General features: G+C 41.9%; 1 protein-coding gene across 7 annotated transcripts in view; it reads left to right on the forward strand.

The window, feature by feature from the left end:
- Positions 1 to 20,004, forward strand: part of ptprub (protein tyrosine phosphatase receptor type Ub) — an 818,938-nt gene that overhangs the window by 437,802 nt on the left and 361,132 nt on the right. The window lies entirely within an intron of this gene.

A 20,004-nucleotide genomic window follows, 5' to 3' on the forward strand; every position in this document is an offset into this window, starting at 1 on the left:
TGGTGTCTTTGGCCACCAATTTTCCGCCCTCCACGCCTTTCAGCCTGTCTCCATTGGGCTGCTAAGATTCAGCCCTATATGCCTGGGATATCAGATGAGAACAGGGTTGGGCTTGGTATGACTTCTTCCATGGTGAATAGTTGGACAACACTTACTGTCCAGGCACACCATGGACAGTGTCCACAGGAGCCCCAATAACCAATGCTTGCTCTTTGAAGAAGTATCATCTGGCATAGAATGTGTAACAGTAGTTGATCATTGCATATCAGGAAACAATTAATTTGATAAACCAACTTATCTATCTACGTGTTCTGCGGAATTCTAATTTTGGTTGGAGGTGGGGATGGATCTGACAGTTGTAATTCAAATTCCATCTTTTGTTTCTATTGATCCACAAACTCTCAACAACACAAACCCTTTCCACAAAGGGCATACCACATGTTAATAGGCTGAGCTATTGATCGTTCCTTTTGCTTCCAAATCTGTCACTGTGAAAGATGCGAGAGCTATTGATTTCCTGTAAATAGGGGCACTAAACACTAAAGAGTGAACTCTTCAACCATCAGTTGGCGAGTGACTAAAGAAGAGTTAATTTCCACACTCAAGGTGGGAAGGTAACTTTATACTAATGTTTTTCTTTACTGGATTCCTCTTATGACATTGTAAATTACACCTTGCGATGCAATGCAAAAATTACTGATGCTTCATAATTTATCCCTGCGGTCAATGCCTTTTGATTTTCAATCATTTTGTAAATTAGCGGCCGATCCTGCAAAAACCACACTGCTCCCGACCTCAGGAAGTTAATTGTCTTTCCCAACGTTTTCCTTACTTTGAGCCTGCTAATAATAATTTTTCAATTGGCTTGGGTTGACCTTGACCACAAGTAAAGCTATATTATTGACAAAAACTTTCATTAACAAGGAAAAACTAATTATTCTCGGTGACAAGAAAAATGGCCAGCTTGCTGCAGCTCTAATGAGTGAAGAAAGGGTCAAAGCACATTTGGTCAGAGCCGAAAACTTTCTAACTTTCTGTGCCCTGTGTGAAACTGATATTCGTGTCAATTAACAGTGGAGAGGGAAACCTGAACATGCTTGATGAGAGATTAGAGTTTATTTCGAGCCATTCACTGCAATTATGTTTACATTGAATAAAATTTCACACAATGGTGAAACTCTCTCTGAAAACAGACTTGGCATACAGGTGTACTTCAATAAAGATTACTGCTATGAAATAAGGGAAGCCTGTTTCAGAGAGAATGTTACACATGCCAGAATGGGATGATGTACCATGACCTTATTGGCAAACATATCACTAATGGGCAAAGACTGATGAGAGAAGTTACAACGTGGGAGGAATTTTAACCCTCAGGGCAGGCAGTATAAAAGGGTAGGTTAAACATTCTAAACTGGGAAACCCAACCCCAACCTGCTTCCAACACACCCAATTCTGATCTTAATGGAGTTAGTTTGGACAGGGCTGATGGTGAGGGAGGAATGGGAGGGCGGTTGGGCTGGTGGGTGGTGACTACCTGCTCTCCAGTGGCAGCTCCCTAATTTAAATATTCTAAAGAGGCCGCATGGCCTCAAATTCTAGTTTTGTTTAAATTTAACAGCTATGGACCAGGTTTCCGAGGACTTAAGAAGTCCAGCAGCTGAAGGGAGGCAGGAACTGCCAAATTCAATAGGTAAGTGCCTTCCAGCACTGCATGAGAGTCAGCAAGAGCAGAGCTGCTTCTCCCAGTCCCCCAACAGCATCTGCTTCCCTTCCTGTGATCTGTCAACCTACGCTTACAACTGGAGCTACCTGATCTCCACATCACTCCTCCTGGTCTCTCACCCAAAAGGCAAATGGGACTTGAAGCCTGATGAGATATGAGCAACCACATTTTGCACAGTTGACATTTGTGCAAGGTGATGGATGAGAGGCCAACTTGGAGAGCTTGGGGATAATTCATTGTGGAGGTTACTAAAGCTTGTATGAGGTTTTCAGTGACAGAGAGGCTGAGGTACGACATGGAGGTGGGAGAGGGCGTGATTGATATTATAGAGGTAGAAGTTGCCACTGTTTGTGATGAGGAGGATATGGGGTCTGAACATCAGTGCTGAATTGAATATCAAGGATTCAAACAGTTTGGTTTAACCTGAGACAGTTGTCAGGGAGGGAAATAGAATTGATAGCAAGGGAGCAAAAGTAAAGCTGGGGCTAATAATGGTGACTTTAGTCTTTCAAATATTGAGCTGGTGGAAGCTGAGATCATTCAGGATTGAATGTTGAACAGCAATCTGATAATGTTCAGGTAGATGAGGGGTTAAGAGAGATGGCGGAAAGGTAGAGCAGGAAATCATCAGCATCAACAGGAAAGCTAACACCATGGCTTTGGATGATGATTCCAAGGGGCAGTAGGTAGATGAGGAAGAGGAGGGCGCCAAGATTATATCATTGGTAGACTCCAGAGATGACAGTATTGGAGTGGGAAGAAATTCTGTTGTTAGGGGATGCTATGGTTATGTTCATATGGTAAATGTTGAACCACCAATGGTCGAAAGTTGGTATATTTGCCTCCCATACATAATTTTAAATGCCTGTTCAGTAAACTTTGCTCTGATTATTGATGTGAATTGAGGCAAACAAGGTGTTTATGGATTGAATAGTTTATTTATTTCCTGAATTTTTTTAAGGGAACATAAGGACAGTGCTTGTGGAACTCGTTCTGCTACTAGCAACCTCATATTGCAGTCACAGCTGGGGATTGCCATGGGTCTTTACCTGCACTATATTATAACGGCTGTGTCTACATCACTGGGTTTAACAACTGTTATTTTGGACATGCATCCAATTTTCAAGTGGAGCATTAGCAATTTCCGAAAATGTAAATTGAACACCTGAGGAATGATTTCCCTAACTCACCCATCTGCACTTGCACTTCTGACCCCAGTAAAACGTGACAACCCCACTAGTAGCACAGACTATAGAAAAGGAAAGTTATTGGTCCCTAATGGCTCAGTGGATAAAAGTCCCACTTGCTTGAGCCATCCAGAGCAGGTTTGATCCTCACCTCACGTACAATTCCATAGCCTTGTTCTATCTCATCTCTTTAAAAGCTTCAAGCCTCGTGTACAGCTGCTTTTTACTGTGCACTTCCCCTTCTACTGCCCCTCACCTCACTCATCAACAGTGGCAGAGTCAATATCTTCTGTTACTGTCTTCATGAAATGCCTCAGCAAACTTTGCCATTTCAGAGACTGGATAGGCTAGGGTTGTTTTCCTTAGCGCAGAGAAGGCTGAGGGGGGACCTGTTAGAGGTATATAAAATTATGAGTGGCGTAGATAGGGTAGATAGGAAGAAATTTTTCCCCCTAGCGGAGGTGTCAATAACCAGGGGGCATAGACTTAAGTAAGGGGCGGGAAGTTTAGAGGGGATTTGAGGAAAAATGTTTTCACCCAAAGGGTGGCTGGAATCTGGAACACACTGCCTGAGGGGGTGGTAGAGGCAGGAACCCTCACAACATTTAAGAAATATTTAGATGAGCACTTGAAATCCCACAGCATACAGGTCAAGTGTTGGAAAATGGGATTAGAACAGATAGGTGCTTGATGGCCAGCACAGACACGATGCGCCAAAGGGCCTGTTTCTGTGCTGTATAACTCTATGACTCTATATCAAAAAACTGCACAAGCACTAGATATCAATAAATAATCTTGGGTTGACATATTTTTGTTAGGTAAGGGTGATAGGGGTTATGGAACTAAAGCAGGTAGATGGAGTTGGGATACAGATAAGTATCAGTGATCTGCCTGAGGGCAGGTCCTCTCCTCATTTATCTATACCCCGTGGTCTTGCTCTTTTCTCATCAGTTGCTCATAGAAGCCTCCCGCTTTCAACCTCAATGACCAATTTGATTAGAGAGAAGAATACATGAGGTGTAAAGGAAACACAGGTACTCTTCCTGAATGATCCTCCACCTGAAAGCAGCTGTCGTCCCTCATGATTCTAACTCTTTCGCCTTCACCACTGGAAATTTGCTGATCTACTTGAATGGTGGAACAGACTCAAGGGGATAAATAACCTACTCCTGTTCCTATGTTTGAGTTGACTTAAACTATCTTTATTCATAGCATGTCACCTCTTGCTGATGAATTACAGCAAAAACAGAATGGAATGCAAATTCACCCCTGCTGACTGTTGTAAAATTAAGACACCTGTCAAGCTGTCCACTATCTTCAGAAGAATTATGCCGAAGATTAGTACAAATGTGTGACTTGAGGTACTGTTGTAAAAACACTGTCAGCATTCTTGAATCTGTTTAGCTTCATTTGGCTTTACTGTGAAACAAAATGTAGACAGGATGTCTACGAATGACTGGAGTTAAATCGGTCGAAAGCAGGCTTGGCGCTCTTTCAGGGTGTGCACTTTTCAGCTTTTGCATTGATTGACACAGCTTTGTTTTGATGTCTGTAATAATGATCTATTATGCAGTGTTTTTGAAGAAATCCCTATTTTTCATACACTTGAGAACTTCCATTTCCTGCCATCAACACATGTGCATTGTTTGAGAAAGGAGGAGAGGTGTAGTTTTGATGCATGTTTTGTTGTGATGGTGACAACTCATCCAATTTTAAACTGGACAATCAAGGGCAGTAAGTTTAGGAAGTGAGGACCAGACAGAAATATTTCAGATTTGTTTTAACAAGGTCAGTGATTGGACCTGTTTTATGCAACATTCTTGTCAGGGTAAGAAACGATCAGTGTTATACTTTACTGGAGAGCATGCAGCTAACTATCTAAGGAATGCTGGGAGGTTCTACTTTGAATTGGTGTTTGCCTCAGTCACATGTAGAGATCAAAATTCAAAGTTTGCCTTTGCTAGGAGGAGGCAGTGTTGACTTGAGGGTATTTTCACAGATGCATCTATTGGCAATTGTATTTTTGAGACCAAAGCATTCAACCTCCAGTGAAGGTCATGCTTCAACAAGGCTATCCCCATTTCGCCAGGGCCAACTCTGGTTGAAAGCATCCTTTTTTAAATTTATTCTTTCATGGGATGTGGGCATCGCTGGCAAGGCCAGCATTTGTTGCCCATTCCTATTTGCCCTTGAATTGAGTGGCTTGCTGGGCCATTTCAGAGGATAGTTAAGAGTCAACCACATTGCTGTGGGTCTGGAGTCACATGTAGGCCATACCAGGTAAAGATGGTAGATTTTCTTCCCTAATGGGCACTAGTGGACTAGGTAGGTCTTTACAACAATCGTTGATAATTACATGGTCACCATTACTGAGACTAATTTTCCATTCCAGATTTTATTAATTGAATTTAAATTCCACCAGCTGCCATGGTAGAATTTGAACCCGTGTCCCCAGAGCATTAGCCTTGGCTTCTGGATTATTAGTTCAGTGACATTACTACTATGCCACCATCTCCCCAATGATAAAACATCCTAGAGGTTTCATCACATGACATCCTATCTCCTATACCAGCTCCCAATAATAGCATACACTTATATAGTGCCTTTAATATAGTAAAACCATAAGACCATGAGATGTAGGAGCAGAAGTAAGCCATTCGGCCCATGGCATCTACTCCACCATTCCGTGAGATCATGGCTGATCTGATAATCCTCAGCTCCACTTTCCTGCCTTTTCCCCATAACCTTTGATTCCCTTACTGATTAAAAATCTGTCTAGCTTAACTTAACTTAGTGACCCAGCCTCTACAGCCCTCTGCGGTAAAGAATTCCACAGATTGACTACCCCCGAGAGAAGAAATTCCTCCTCATCTCTGTTTTAAATGGGCACCCCCTTACTCTGAGATTGTGCCCTATGGTCCTAGACTCTCTCGCAGGGGGCAACAACCTCTCAGCATCTACCCTGTCAAGCCCCCTAAGAATCTTATATGTTTCAATAAGGTTGCCTCTCATTCTTCTAAACTCCAATGTGTACATGCCCAACTACTCAACCTCTCCTCATAAGAAAATCCCTCCATTCCTGGGATCAGCCTAGTGAACCTTCTCTGGACTGCCTCCAATGCCAGTATATTTTTCCTTAAATAAGGGGACCAAAACTGTTCACAGTATTCTAGGTTTGGCCTAACTAGTGCCTTGTTTTAGCAAAACGTCCCTATTTTTATACTCCATTCCTTTTGAAATAAAGGCCAACATTCCATTTGCCTTCCCTATTACCTGTTGAACTTGTATGCCAGCTTTTTGGTATTCATGCACGAAGACCCCCAAATCCCTCTGTGCTGCAGTTTTCTTCAATCTTTCTCCACTTAAGTAATCAGCTCCTCTATTATTCCTGCCAAAGTGCATAACCTCACATTTTCCCACATTATATTCCATCTGCCAAGTTTTTGCCCACTTACTTAACCTGCCTCTATCCCCCGAAGACTCTTTGTGTCGTCCTCACCATTTGCCTCCCCACCTAATTTTGTGTCATCCGCAAACTGGCCGATAGCACATTCATTTCCCTCATTCAAATCATTAATATATATTGTGAATAACTGTGGCCCCAGCACTGATCCCTGTAGCACTCCACTAGTTACAGGTTGCCATCCTGAAAATGCCCCCCATATCTCAACTCTGTCTTCTATTAGTTAGCCAGCCCTCTATCCATGCTAATATAATATCCCCAACAACATGGGCTCTTATCCCATTAGTAGCCTTATGTGTGGTACCTTATCAAACACCTTTTGGAAATCCAAATATATTGCTTCTACTGGTTCCCATTTATCTATCCTGCCTGTTGCCTCCTCAAAGAATTCTAATGAATTTGTCAGGCATGATTTCCCCTTCATGAAGCCATGCTGACTCTGTTTGATTATATTACGCCCATCCCAAGGCACTTAACAGGAGCATTATCAAACAAAACTTGGCACTGAGTGACATAAGGAAATAATTTTGTCAAAGTATATAAGAGGTATGACTTAGAAGAGGAGAGAGTAGTTGAGAGGTATTGAAGCTTAGTGGGGGAATTCCAAAGTTTAGGGCTGAGATAGCTGAAGGCATGGCTGCCAGTGCTGGAGTGATTATAAAATCGGATGTGCAAGAGATCAGAATTGGAGAACAGACCTCTGAGGGTTATAAGGGTGGAAGAGGCTACAGGGATAGAAAGAGGAGAGCCATGGAGGAATTTGAAAGCCAGGCTGAGAATTTAAAAATTGAGGCATTGACAAACCAGGAGCCAATGTAGGTCAAATAACTATTGTCTGGCTGAGATTCCTCTGTGATGGAACCTGTTCTAATCATAAATCAATGAGAAAAATCAAACCATAGGCTCCACAAGTTCTTGCTGTTGTCCGGGTAATTGCCCAATGAATTCACAGTGGTTATTTAGCAGAATAAAGTGCCTTGAGGTCACACAATTCATAATATTAGTCTTAGCTTTAAAGCCCAGAAATTGGAATACACCCCTTTAATCCAGGAGCAATAAAGTAATCTTTCAAAAGTGAACTAAAAGCCACCATCTGGATTATGTAGGATTTGAGGTGCATAATATTGGGGAAGAGTTGAAGTGCAGAACATAAAGACCTAACTGTAATTGGGGAATAAGTGATGATAAAAGATTATTAATACTCACCAGGAAAAATGACATCAGCAGTTTTATTGTGAAAGACATTTTATACAATATATATGGAAGAACTAGAAGAGGAAGCCAATTAGTTTATCTTCCTAACCTATCAGACCATTTGCTCCTCATGATTGTTGAGAGTTAGCTCAGTTGGTTAGAGTGTGGGGCTTGATAATGCCGATGGCATAGGTTCAATCCCTATACCAGCTGAGGTAGTTCTTGGGGTCTGCCTCTTTTCTACTTGTCCCATTGTGATATTATAACATCATTGAGCCACGATTAGCTCCTCGGACAATGAGGTTGATACATGAAGTGAGAAAGAGAGAATTGTTGTGTGCCACACAACATTGTTATTTGTTTCTTCTACAAAAATAATGATGCATTTTATTTTGTCCCTGTATTTCCATTTTCTATGTATACAGAATACACATTTGTGTATTTGTTTCTTTCTTTAACTCTATTCTTTGTCTATTACTATCTCTCTACTTACTGGCTGGGATTTTCCAGTTCTGTCGCAGGCGGGACCCGCCACGGGCGAGGTGACACCCCAGCCGGAAATCTATCGCCCTGCAGCGGGACTGAAGTTAGCAGCAGCGAGCAGGTGCAGAAAATCCCGTCAACCATCTTCAATTTTCTTTCCTTCTATTATATTCTCTAAGTCCTTTGTATCATTATTTCCCTGTTTCTTTTTCTCTCTATTGATTCATAACTAATTATCTCCATCTCTTCATTTATCTTTATCTTTTTATTTATTTCTTAGTCAATATTTTTGATCCTCTTTTACATGCTTTTATGAACTGAGTTGAAGACTGAAACCCAGAACTTATTTTGATGATTCAAGCAGATCAAACATTTAGAAAAATTCAAGTTTTGCTTTGTGTACTTTTAAAAAAAAATCAAAGAACAATTTCAGTTCATCCTTATGGCAATGTGATGAAAGAGGATTTGGACAGTAGAGGAGGTTCCTTTTTATAAAAAGGGTGAGCTAGCCTGGTATTGAACTCCTGAATAGAGTAGTGGAGGCAAAACTACTAGAATCATTTGAGGAACAATTAAATTATACAATGGGGTAAGGGAGGAAGTCTTTATCCCCAATTTTAATCACTCCACCATTGGTGGTCATGCCTTCAGCTGCTGAGGCCCAAAACTCCCTGAAATTCTGTCCCTAAATCTCTCTGTCTTGCATGTATAGAGTGAGGGAAGGGAGGGTTTGAACAGGGAGTGTTGCATCTCCTGTGTTTCCATGGGAAGCTCTGTGGGAAGAGGAGCAGGTGTTGGAAGTGTGGACCTGGATGTCATAGAGAAAACGGCTCCTTTAGGATGCCTTTGGCACAATCTCTTTTAAGATACTTATCGGACAGAATGTATGTGTCCCTTTACAGGCCATGATCAGTTTTTTTTGTAATGAAAACGATGTCTGTTTTCTTACCCTCAGAGTGTGTATCCCAATTAAGTAATTCCAGCAGCAAGCTTTTGGTGAGTTTTAAAATAAATTTATTTGAGTATTGCTGAAAAAAGACATTTTGTCAAAGCTTGCGTTGATTAGGGCAATCGCAAGAATACCAATGTCAGGGGAAGCAACAACTTTATATAGTATGAGAAGAGAGTGCTGATTGGTTAGCAGGTGGATTCTGATTGAGATAGGCGTTGCCATGGGGTGTGTACCAGTTAATGGTGACTGACAGTTAACTGCTAAGCGTTGTTTGAAATTTTAAACCAGGCAGCTCGACTCTGAGGAATGAACCAGCAAATGGCTATCACTTATTTTGTTTAGCTGAAACCATCACAATGTATGTACATGTTCTTTCTCTCTACAAAGAACAGGACCCTGTGTATTAATGCGCCACACTGCAAGCCCAACTGACAATCTTAAATTGGTTGTCGGCATAATTTTTAGCGCACTGAGGATTATTTAGTAAATGTTGTCCGACCATAGAATTACATCTAATATTGAACTCTGTTTTTTGAGTTTTGCAAGCATGGTCTGGGGTGGGTTCAACAGTCTTTGGAACATACGCCTTGCACACCTAGCATCACACTGACACTGAAATTCATATACCATATTACTTTTGTGCATTCTCCATGACAACACCTCTACCAATCAGAGTCTACTTGCCAACCAATCAGCACCCTCTTCTTAGACAATATAAAGTTGTTGCTTCCTCTGATATTGGTATTCTTGCAATTGCTGTGATGAGTGCAAGACAATAAAACCCAAGTTCTGTACTACCAAATGATTATAAATTTATTTATTCTCTCAGACCTACCCTGAATCAAATGCGATGTCTCATGCGCACATGCGTGCACACACATGTCAACACTCAGGGAGATCACTGAAAGGTTTTGCAACTTTAAAATTAGAAAAATAAAAAAGTCACTAACATGCCCCCCTCATGTGACAATGTCACATGAGATGGGATATGTTAATAAATTGCACAAAAACTTTAATAAACTTTTTAAAAACCGACATGAAACCTCATCCTGCCGCTGGATGAGGTTTCATGTTTTTTTCTATTGCCCGCCGGGGCTCCTGGCCTGCCCGCCAACCTTAAGGTTGGACGGGCAGGTCCTTTAATTGTTTTAATTATCCTGTCAATGGCCTCAATTGGCCATTGACAGGTCGGCGGGCACACAGCTGTGCCCCCGTCTTCCTGAAGATTTAAATGGGGCGGGATGACGTCGTGGTTTCCTCCCGACGTCATCCTGCGTCATTTTTGCGTCGGCGAGTGGGTCCTGCCCCCTGCTCGCCAAAGGGAAAAATTCAGCCCAGTGAGTGTTTGAGACCATCTCATTCTCTGTTTTTTTGAATGACCCATTGAATTTGATGATGCTCTTCTGGATTGGTTTCAGGAAAGGGTATAGGTACACATTAGTCTGGAATGTTCCTTTTGTTCCCTCTTGAGACAGGGAGTGGTTTCTATCTACCAAAGGAGTCAGGTGATCCTTGGGTAGCCATCTTTTTAGCCTTTTGTGTCCAGCTTTAAAAATAAAAATTAGATTGAAGTTCAGAATATGACATGACAATACTGGAAATGACATGTTCCTTAAAACCTGTCTCATCAGCTAAACTTCTGGTCATTTGCCCTTATATCACCTTATTTTGTTTGATAGCATTCTTGTGAAACGTCCACCTTGGGATGTTTCACTAAGTTAAAGATGCTATGTAAATGCAAGATGTTGTTTCTATATAGATGAGCTGAATAGCCTACCTCATCTTTAATCGCCTTGTGAGCTCAAAATTAAGCTTCACGAATAGCATGGTATCAAAAGTAGCATGGTATCAATTTTTTTCTTCATTCATTCATGGTGTGTGGGCTTTGCTGGCTGGGCCAGCATTTATTGCCCATCACTAGTTGCCCTTGAGAAGATGGTGGTAAGCTGCCTTCTTGAACTACTGCAGTCCATGTGGTATAGGTACACCCACAGTGCAGTTAGGAAGGGAGTTCCAGGGTTTTGAGCCAGCGACGGTGAAGGAATGGTGATATATTTCCAAATCAGGATGGTGAGTGACTTGGAGGAGAACTTCTAGGTGGTGGTGTTCCCATCTATCTGCTGCCCTTGTCCTTCTAGTTGGTAGTTGTTGTGGGTTTGGAAGGTGCTGCCTAAGGAGCCTTGGTGAATTCCTGCAGTGCATCTTGTAGATGGTACACACTGCTATTGTACGTCAGTGGTGGAGGGAGTGAATGTTTGTTGACATGGTGCCAATCAAGCAGGCTGCTTTGTCCTGAATGCTATCAAGCTCCTCGAGTACTGTTAGAGCTGCACTCATCCAGGTAAGTGGAGAGTATTCCATCACACTCCTGACTTAAGCCGAGTAGGTGCTGGACAGGCTTTGAGGAGTCAGGAGGTGAGTTGATCATTGCACAATTCTAGTGTCTGACTTGCTTTTGTAGGCATAGTATTTATTTGGCTAGTCCAGTTCAGTTTCTGGTCAATGGTAACCCCCCAGGATGTTGGTATTGGGGGATACAGTAATGGTAATGCCATTGAACATCAAGGGGAAATGGTTGGATTCTCTCTTGTTGGAGATGGTCATTGCCTGACACTTGTGTGACGTGACTATTACTTGCCACTTGTCACCCCAAGCCTGGATATTGTCCAGGTGTTGCTGTATATGGGCATGGGCTGCTTCAGTATCTGAGGAATTGCAAATGGTGCTGAACATTGTGCAATCATCAGCAAACATCCCCACTTCTGACCTTATGATAGAAGGAAGGTCATTGCGCCTAGGACAGTACCCTGAGAAACTCCTGCACTGATGACTGACCTCCAACAACCACAACCACCTTCCTTTGTGCCAGGTGTGACTAGCCAGTGGACAGTTTTCCCCCTGATTCCCATTGACTCCAGTTTTGCTCGGGCTCCTTGATGCCACACTTGGTCAGATGCTGCCTTGATGTCAAGGGCAGTCACTCTCACCTCAGGAGTTCAGCTCTTTTGTCCATGGTTGAACCAAGGCTGTAATAAGGTCAGGAGCTGAGTGGCCCTGGCGGAACCCAAACTGGGCGTCAGTGAGCAGGCTATTGCTAAGCAAGTGCTGCTTGATAGAATTGTTGATGACCCCTTCCATTACTTTACTGATGATGGAGAGTAGACTGATGGGGGACAATAATTGGCTGGGTTGGACTTGTCCTGCTTTTTGTGTACAGGACATACCTGGGCGTTTTTCCACATAGCTGGATAGATGCCAGTGTTGCAGCTGTACTGGGACAGCTTGGCTCGGGGCACAGCAAGTTCTGGAGCACAAATCTTCAGTACTATTGCTGGAATATTGTCAGGGCCCATAGCTTTTGCAGCATCCAGTGCCTTCAGCCGTTTCTTGATATCATGTGAAGTGAATCGAATTGGCTGAAGACTGGCATCTGTGATGTTGTGATGCCACTATCAACATTCTTGGGGTTACCATTGACCAGAAACTGAACTTAACTAGCCACATAAATACTGTGCCTACAAGGGCAAGTCAGAGGTTAGGAATCGTGCAACGAGTAACTCACCTCCTTACTCCCCAAAGCATGTCCACCATCGGCAAGGCACAAGTCATGTGTGTGATGGAATACTCCCCACTTACCTGGATGAGTCCAGCTCCAACAACACTCAAGAAGCTCTGGAGTGGATCATCCACTCGGCACTTCTGGCTGAAGATTGTAGCAAATGCATCAGCCTTATCTTTTGCACTGATGTGATGGGCTCCTTCATCATTGAGGATGGGGATATTTATGGAGCCTCCTCCTCCAGTGAATTGTTTAATTGTGCACCACCATTCATGACTGGATGTGGCAGGACCGCAGACCTTAGATCTGAACTTTGGTTTTGGGATTGCTTAGCCCTGTCTATCACTTGCTGCTTGTGCTGTTAGGCATGCAAGTAATCCTGTGTTATAGTTGACACCTCATTTTTAGGTATGCCTGGTGCTGCTCCTGGCATGCCCTCCTTCATTGAATCAGGGTTGATCCCCTGGCATGATGGTAATAGTAGAGTGGGGGATATGCTGGACCATGAGATTTCAGATTGTCTTCGAGTATAGTGCTGCTGCTGATGGCCCACAACGCCTTATGAATGCCCAGTCTTGATTGCCAGATCTGTTCGAAATCTATCCCATTTGGCATGGTGGTAGTGCCACCTAACACAATGGCGGGTATCCTCAATGTGAAGGCGGCACTTCGTCTCCACAATGACAGTGTGGTGGTCACTCCTACTGATACTGTCATGGATAGATGCACCTGCGGTAGGCAGGTTGGTGAGGATGAGGCGAAGTATGTTTTTCCCTCTTGGTTCCCTCACCACTTGCCACAGACCCAGTCTAGCAGCTATGTCGTTTAGGATTTGGCTAGCTTGGTCAGTAATGGTGTTCCTGAGCCATTCTTGATGATGGACATTGAAGTTCCCCCCTAGAGCACATTCTGCATCCTTGCCACCCTCTGCGCTTCCTCTAAGTGGTGCTCAACATGGAGGAGCACTGATTCATCAGCTGAGGGAGGGCGGTACGTGGTAGTCAGCGGGAGGTTTCCTTGCCCATGTTTGACCTGAATTGTGGAGATTTCATGGGGTCCAGAGTGAATGTTGAGGACCCCCAGGGCAACTCCCTCCCGACTGTGTGCCACTGTGCTACCATTTCTGCTGGGCCTGTCCTGCCAGTGGGACAGGACATACCCAGTGAAGCTGATGGTGGTGTCTGGGATATTATCTGTAAGATATGATTCTGTGAGGATGACTATTCCAGGCTGTTGCTTGACTAGTCTGTGAGACAACTCTCCCAATTTTGGCACTACCCCCCAGATGTTAGTAGGGAGGACTTTGCAGGGTCAACAGGGCTGAGTTTGCCATTGTTGTTTCCAGTGCCTAGGCCGATGCCAGGTGGTCTGTCATTCCTTTTTTTTAGGCTTTGTAGCAGCTTGATACAACTGAATGGCTTGTTAGGCCATTTCAGAGGGCATTTAAGAGTCAACCACATTGCTGTGGGTCTGGCGTCACATGTAGGCCAGAATTGGTAAGGATGAGCTTTCCTTCCCTAAAGGACATTAGTGAACCAAATGGGTTTTTACAACAATTGACATTGTTTCTATGGTGATCATTAGACTTTTAATTCCAGATTTTTATTGAATTCAAATTCCACCATCTGCCGGATTTGAATCCCAATCCCTAGGGCATTACCCTGGGTCCCTGGATTACTAGTCCAGTGACAATACCACTACGCCATCACCTCCCTTAAAATGATCATGCTCACCTCTTTTCGATAACACTTTTATTAGGAGATATAAACAGAAAATTCTGGAAATACACTGCAGGTCAGGTAGCATCTGTGGAGAGCAAAATACAGTTAATGTTTCAGTTCTGCAACCTTTCAAGTATAGGGTCTGGGGAAGGGCAACAGCAAAGGGAAGATGTGAATAGGCAGGTGTTGCTTCTCTTGTGTTTCCATGGGTAGGTTTCTGTGGGAAGAGGAGCAGGTGTTGTAAGTGCGGACCTGGATGTCATTAGAAAAAATAGCCTGTTTAGAATCTAGTAGGGGAGTGGAAGATGAATTTGGTGGTGGACATGGAGACAATTGTGGAGGAGGATCCATTGAATGTGGAGGCTGAAGGAGTGGAATGTGAGGACAAAGAAAATCAATTGTGATTCTGGGAGGCAGGGAAAAGGGTATGAGCAGAAGCGCGGGAAATAGAACTGAAAAGGTTGAGGGTCCTGTCAAGTACAGTGGAGGGGAATCCTCACTGAGGTAAGAGGAGGACATAACGGAATCATTGGTCAGGACACGTGACAGAGACCGAGCTACTACGAGAATGGAATATAGAATCCTCCGCGGTAGCAAGGTGGAAAGTAGTGTAATCCAGATAGCTGTGGGAGTAGCTGGGCGTGCAGTAGATATTGGTTGGCAGCTTATCCCTAGAAATGGTGACAGAGAAGTCGAAGGAGGGAAGAGAATAGTTGGATGTGGACCATGTGAAGGTAGAAGTGGAAATTGAAGAAAAGCCAATGAAGTTTTCCAGTTCTTGGAAAGAGGGACTGGCACTGATGCAGTAATTAATGTATTGGAAAAAGAGGCAAGGGAGAGAACCCAAGTAGGACTGGAACAAGAAATATTCCATATATCCCATGAAAAGGCAGGCATAACCAGGACCTGTCCAGATTTGTATAGCAAAACCTTTTATTTGGAGGGGTTGAAGGTGAACCTGTTCGATGTAAGAACATGTTCAGCCAGGTGGTGGGTAGGGACTGGTTGAGTCTTTGTTCAAGGATGCAGGCTGTCCTGGTGAAGGTTGGAGGTGTAGAGAGATTGGACGTTTATGGTGAAAAGGAGACAGATAGGACTAGGAATCTTTTCACTGTCCTCAGATTAAGAATATGCTTTAGGATCTATATTTAATGCTGATAGCAGATTTTCATCTGCTTTTCTCGTTTCACTCTGTTGTAGGCTAGAAATTTCTCTGTGTTATTTTTAATAAATTGGTTAAAAGGTTCTGGTTCTGGTAGCAGATTTTCATCTGCTTTTCTCGTTTCACTCTGTTGTAGGCTAGAAATTTCTCTGTGTTATTTTTAATAAATTGGTTAAAAGGTTCTGAACAAGGTTCATTTCTGTCAAATGCTGCAAAGACTCTCAACTCTCAGGAAGGCAGACTTTCTGGTATCTTCTGATCATTTCCGCTGTGGTGAGGACCTGTAGAAAGGACCTTTCTCTTTGCAGTTTCTTTTAATATATTGCTATGGGGTTTTAGCAGAGATATCAATGGATGTGAGGCGGAGGTGGCAGTGGAGATGATAAGGGAAGGAGGGCATAGCAACAGTGAACAGAGAGAGCAATGATATGTCAGCTGTACTCAGGATTTCCATTAATTGGAAGGAAACCCCTCAAATATAAATCATCCCCAGTAATTGGCTTACAATCTTTCAAAGGTCTCTGAGCAGTCCTGATACTTAATTTATTTACTGAACCATGGAAATAGTCTGCTTGATTGATTTAATAAAAATTAATGAAGTCCTCAAGAAAGGATGACAGTTGCTCCTTGAGACCCGGGCCCTCATACATTTGGCTCAATGAGAAAGTTTGACAGCCTACAGAAGTAAATGTACCTTAGAATCTCTGATCTTCTGGGGTGAGTGGGAAGTTATGAAATTATATTTCTATGATATCCTCTACTGAATGAAAAATTGGAAATGAGTCAGTCTTGGATTTTAAAGGCATCAAGGAGGAGTGAAATGGATGGTTAGCATGACCTGGAGATTTAATGGTATTACTATCACAGAATAAAACTGTGATACTCCTTTGAATAGGAAGCGGGTTATAAGGCTTTACAAATATATCTCCATTTTGTTATTACTTGGCAGTTGAAAGATATGCCTATGTGCTCACTCTTTCCAGCAATATGGCTTTAGAACATTTAAAGCTCTGGCTGCACTCAACACAAAATGGTCCAATTTAACTGAGAATGGTAATTCCCTCCTACTCAAAAATACAAGCAGCAGCTTACTAAACATTCCCAAAGGGTTTGAAAATCTGCTCTGAAGGCAAAGGTTTAAAAGCAATGCACAGATTCTTTGACTAGAGATACCTATTTCTGATAGAATGGACCCTAGATAGATATCTGTCAAGTGCATTCTGCCTGTGGTGGTCACATGCTTCACTGGTACACCATCATCACTGCAAGAGAAAATAGATTCCCTGACGTTGAAGAAATTAGCCACTGTGCCAGTGTTTAAGTGGTATTTTCCTAGTTCTTTTCATTCTTCTTACAACACCATTATTTCAACCTACCAAAGTATCCCCCACAGTCTTTTTTTGATAAATTTAATTATTTGTAGTTAACTGAACATTGAGCAGTTTTTAGAGCCTGGACCATTGTGATGGGATACCATTTTGAATAAATTAAGGGGATAGATCGATTAGAATAGGTGAAGATTGGAGCTGAATTAGAGAAAGCCAACAGAGACAAGATAGCTGAACTAACTTTTAAAGAATATTGGATGGAAGATTGGAATGAAGCAATTAACAATTTTTGGAATAATAAATTTAATGTTAAAATTTAATGTTAATGGCAAAAGCCTTGGTCTAATTCGGATTCTTCATGATAGAAAGAACTGAAGTACAGTTTAAAATTTAATGTAAACTATTGTTCTTTACAGATGTACACTTCTATAAATTTAGCAGTGAAGGCTGGTCTCAATGCTGCTGTTATAATCAGGCTGAAATATCTAACCCCTGTCTTTGATTATAATAACCAGGTTGGTCCTTCGTTATATGTTTCTTCTTTTGCAAATTAAGCACTTACAGTATTATAGGGTTTGCTGCAATGAACATGATGATAGCTGTTGACTTGGTTTTTGTGACTAATTTACATGGTCAAATTTCAGCATGTTCACAAATGCAAATTTCTCGTGACAAATTACATCCACACCTTCAAATTTCCTAATAGCCCCAAAAGCTTAAACTAATCATGGATAATTTTAATCTTTCTTGGTTCCCCAGTATTGTTTTTATTTCTTGATTTATGCCGGTGCTTTTCATCTGCTGTTTATTATTCTGTTATGCAATGATAATTCTAAAGGAAAAGCTGCTGTTCCATCGACAACTGGCCTCTAATTAGCACAGTAGTATTTGTCTGCAGACGCCTGAAATGGTCAGAAGAAAAGTTATAGCATGTAATTGGTTGGTAGCAAGAGAGGGTAACAGGTGCAGTGTCTGAGATAGACTTCACAATATACTGAACATTCTGATCGACCCTTTGGACCAAGAGAGGTCATTGGCATATTTTGATGATGATGTGCCGATTTCTTCTATAAGTTCTCTGGGGTAGGGGGTTATTAGTTGGGCTCTTGTGTGCTGTCTGCTTTTACATAGAAAGTAGAGAAATAATCTATCTAGATGCTACACCATTACATTGTGTTTCAAACCTTTGCATTCTACATTAAAAGATCATTTTACAAAGCTCCGCTGCAGAGATTCACTGCAGCTGGATACATGTTGGTGAGAAGGTTATACATGAAATAGCTTTGATGTTACTAAGGGTCCATGCCAGCAGAGGAACATTGTGAAACTAGTCATTACTTGCCCCTGCCATTGTCCCGTCATCTGCTAAATATGCCTACTCATGTGGGCAGCCTTCTTGTACTTTGCCTGAGGAAGGTGGCCCATCATTTGTGAGGTTTTCTTTGTGAAGCTAGTTGGAGAGTCAGTGTTTTTTTTTGACTGTGCTTAACATTGCTTAATTTTGCTCCCTAGCCGAACATAGCTAACTTGCTCAACACAGATCAAGGATTGGTCATGTAATCTTTCTGACCACTGTATGACCCAGTGAAATGCCATAGAAGGCAATTATTCTCTGACCCATAGAATCATGATCATAGAATTTTCCAGCACGGGGAGAGGTCATTTGCCAATGTTTCTATGCCAACACTTTGGAAGTGCGTGCACTTATTCCCAAATCCTTCCTTTTTTTCTATATCATTTTAAAATTTTTATTCCTCAAGTACCAACCAATTTGTCTTTCAAATGCTGTTGTAAGTTCTGCTTCCATCCCAGGTTTTCTTAAGTTAGACTATTTCTCAACAACTCTCTGGTCATTGTGTTATTGTAGTTCATGCTCCTGGAAATACATTGCTTTCAATTGGAATTAACCTCACTAAAAACTTTGCTGTTTGTGTACATGGACCCTAGTGAAAATGGGCCAAATCTGTGCCAAATATCATGTTCAGAAATCAAAATGCGTCAAAACTTTGCCCGTGGAATGCTGTGATGTGCTCTTAACAGCTGGCTGAGTGATAAGTTGATTGATCAATTATTTAAATTCTTGTCAAAATACATGATCTGTTATAAATGAATAATCAGCACAACCCTACTGTCAAAGACTTCACAATATTAGTCACTCCTAGTGCTTATGTAATTTATTTAACAGTATCATGTCTGTGTTCAAGCCAATTATGTTCAATATTGTTTGTTGCTGTGCTTCTTTGATAGCCAAGCTCTGAATTTAGGTGGTGAACGTTACATGACTATAACAAGCATTTTTTTATAGATATTATTTTCCCCCTGCTCTTCCCAAACTTTTCTGTCTTTAATCTTGGGATGCCATCTTTTGCCAAGTACAAAACCTGACATTCAGCAAAATAATATGGGGCAAGGAGAGGTTGGAGATCAAGGCTTGATGTGATGTTGGCTTCATTGGTGATATAAGTATCCTGATAAGTGACATTTACACATCACAATTAATGCACAGCAATGGGAAAATTCAGACTTTATTCTGTTAATATATTTGGATATCTGATTTCCATTACAGAAAATTCTGGATAGCCCACTGTCTGTCTTGTGATAGGTAGGTGTTAGGTTTACTACACTGAATAATTAGGAGGATCTCCAGAGTGGTCCAGGGTGAACCTGTTTTATTTTTCTTGCTCCATCTCACTGGTGAAGTGGCTGGTATTACTTGTATTCTGAAATAGTTGAGGGATCAGGAAGTTGCCTTCTGGATCATGGGCATGGGCACTCATGGGTATTGTAAAGGAATTCATGACAGCAAGTTTAAGAACAAACTGGTGAGACACAGGCAAAAAAAAAGGACTGAATGACATGGATTATATTTCAAGGAATGAGTTTTGGAGGGTGTTTTTGTTTTAGCGAGCCCGGATACCTACCAATGAGTTGAGCTAAATATCCTCCTCCTCTGCTGTAAAATTCTGAGAGAAACCGAATAAACCATTGTGTTTTTCAAACTTTGAGACCATCCTTGGTGCCCTTTTCCATGTTTGTATGTTCCAGTGTAACCCACAACCTACTGTCCCTGTCATAGGCACTAATCCACTGTGCCATCAGCTCATCCTCATTTCTAAATGTTTCAATTATTTCAAATATTGTTAATCTTTTTTTGTTTAGTTTAGCTGGTGCCTCGATTTCCATTTTAATTTAGCAAACAAATAGAGAAGAGAAGATAGAGTGAGGCCTGCAA

The sequence above is a fragment of the Carcharodon carcharias genome, chromosome 19, assembly GCF_017639515.1.
Source record: "Carcharodon carcharias isolate sCarCar2 chromosome 19, sCarCar2.pri, whole genome shotgun sequence".
NCBI classification, from domain to species: Eukaryota; Metazoa; Chordata; class Chondrichthyes; order Lamniformes; family Lamnidae; genus Carcharodon; species Carcharodon carcharias.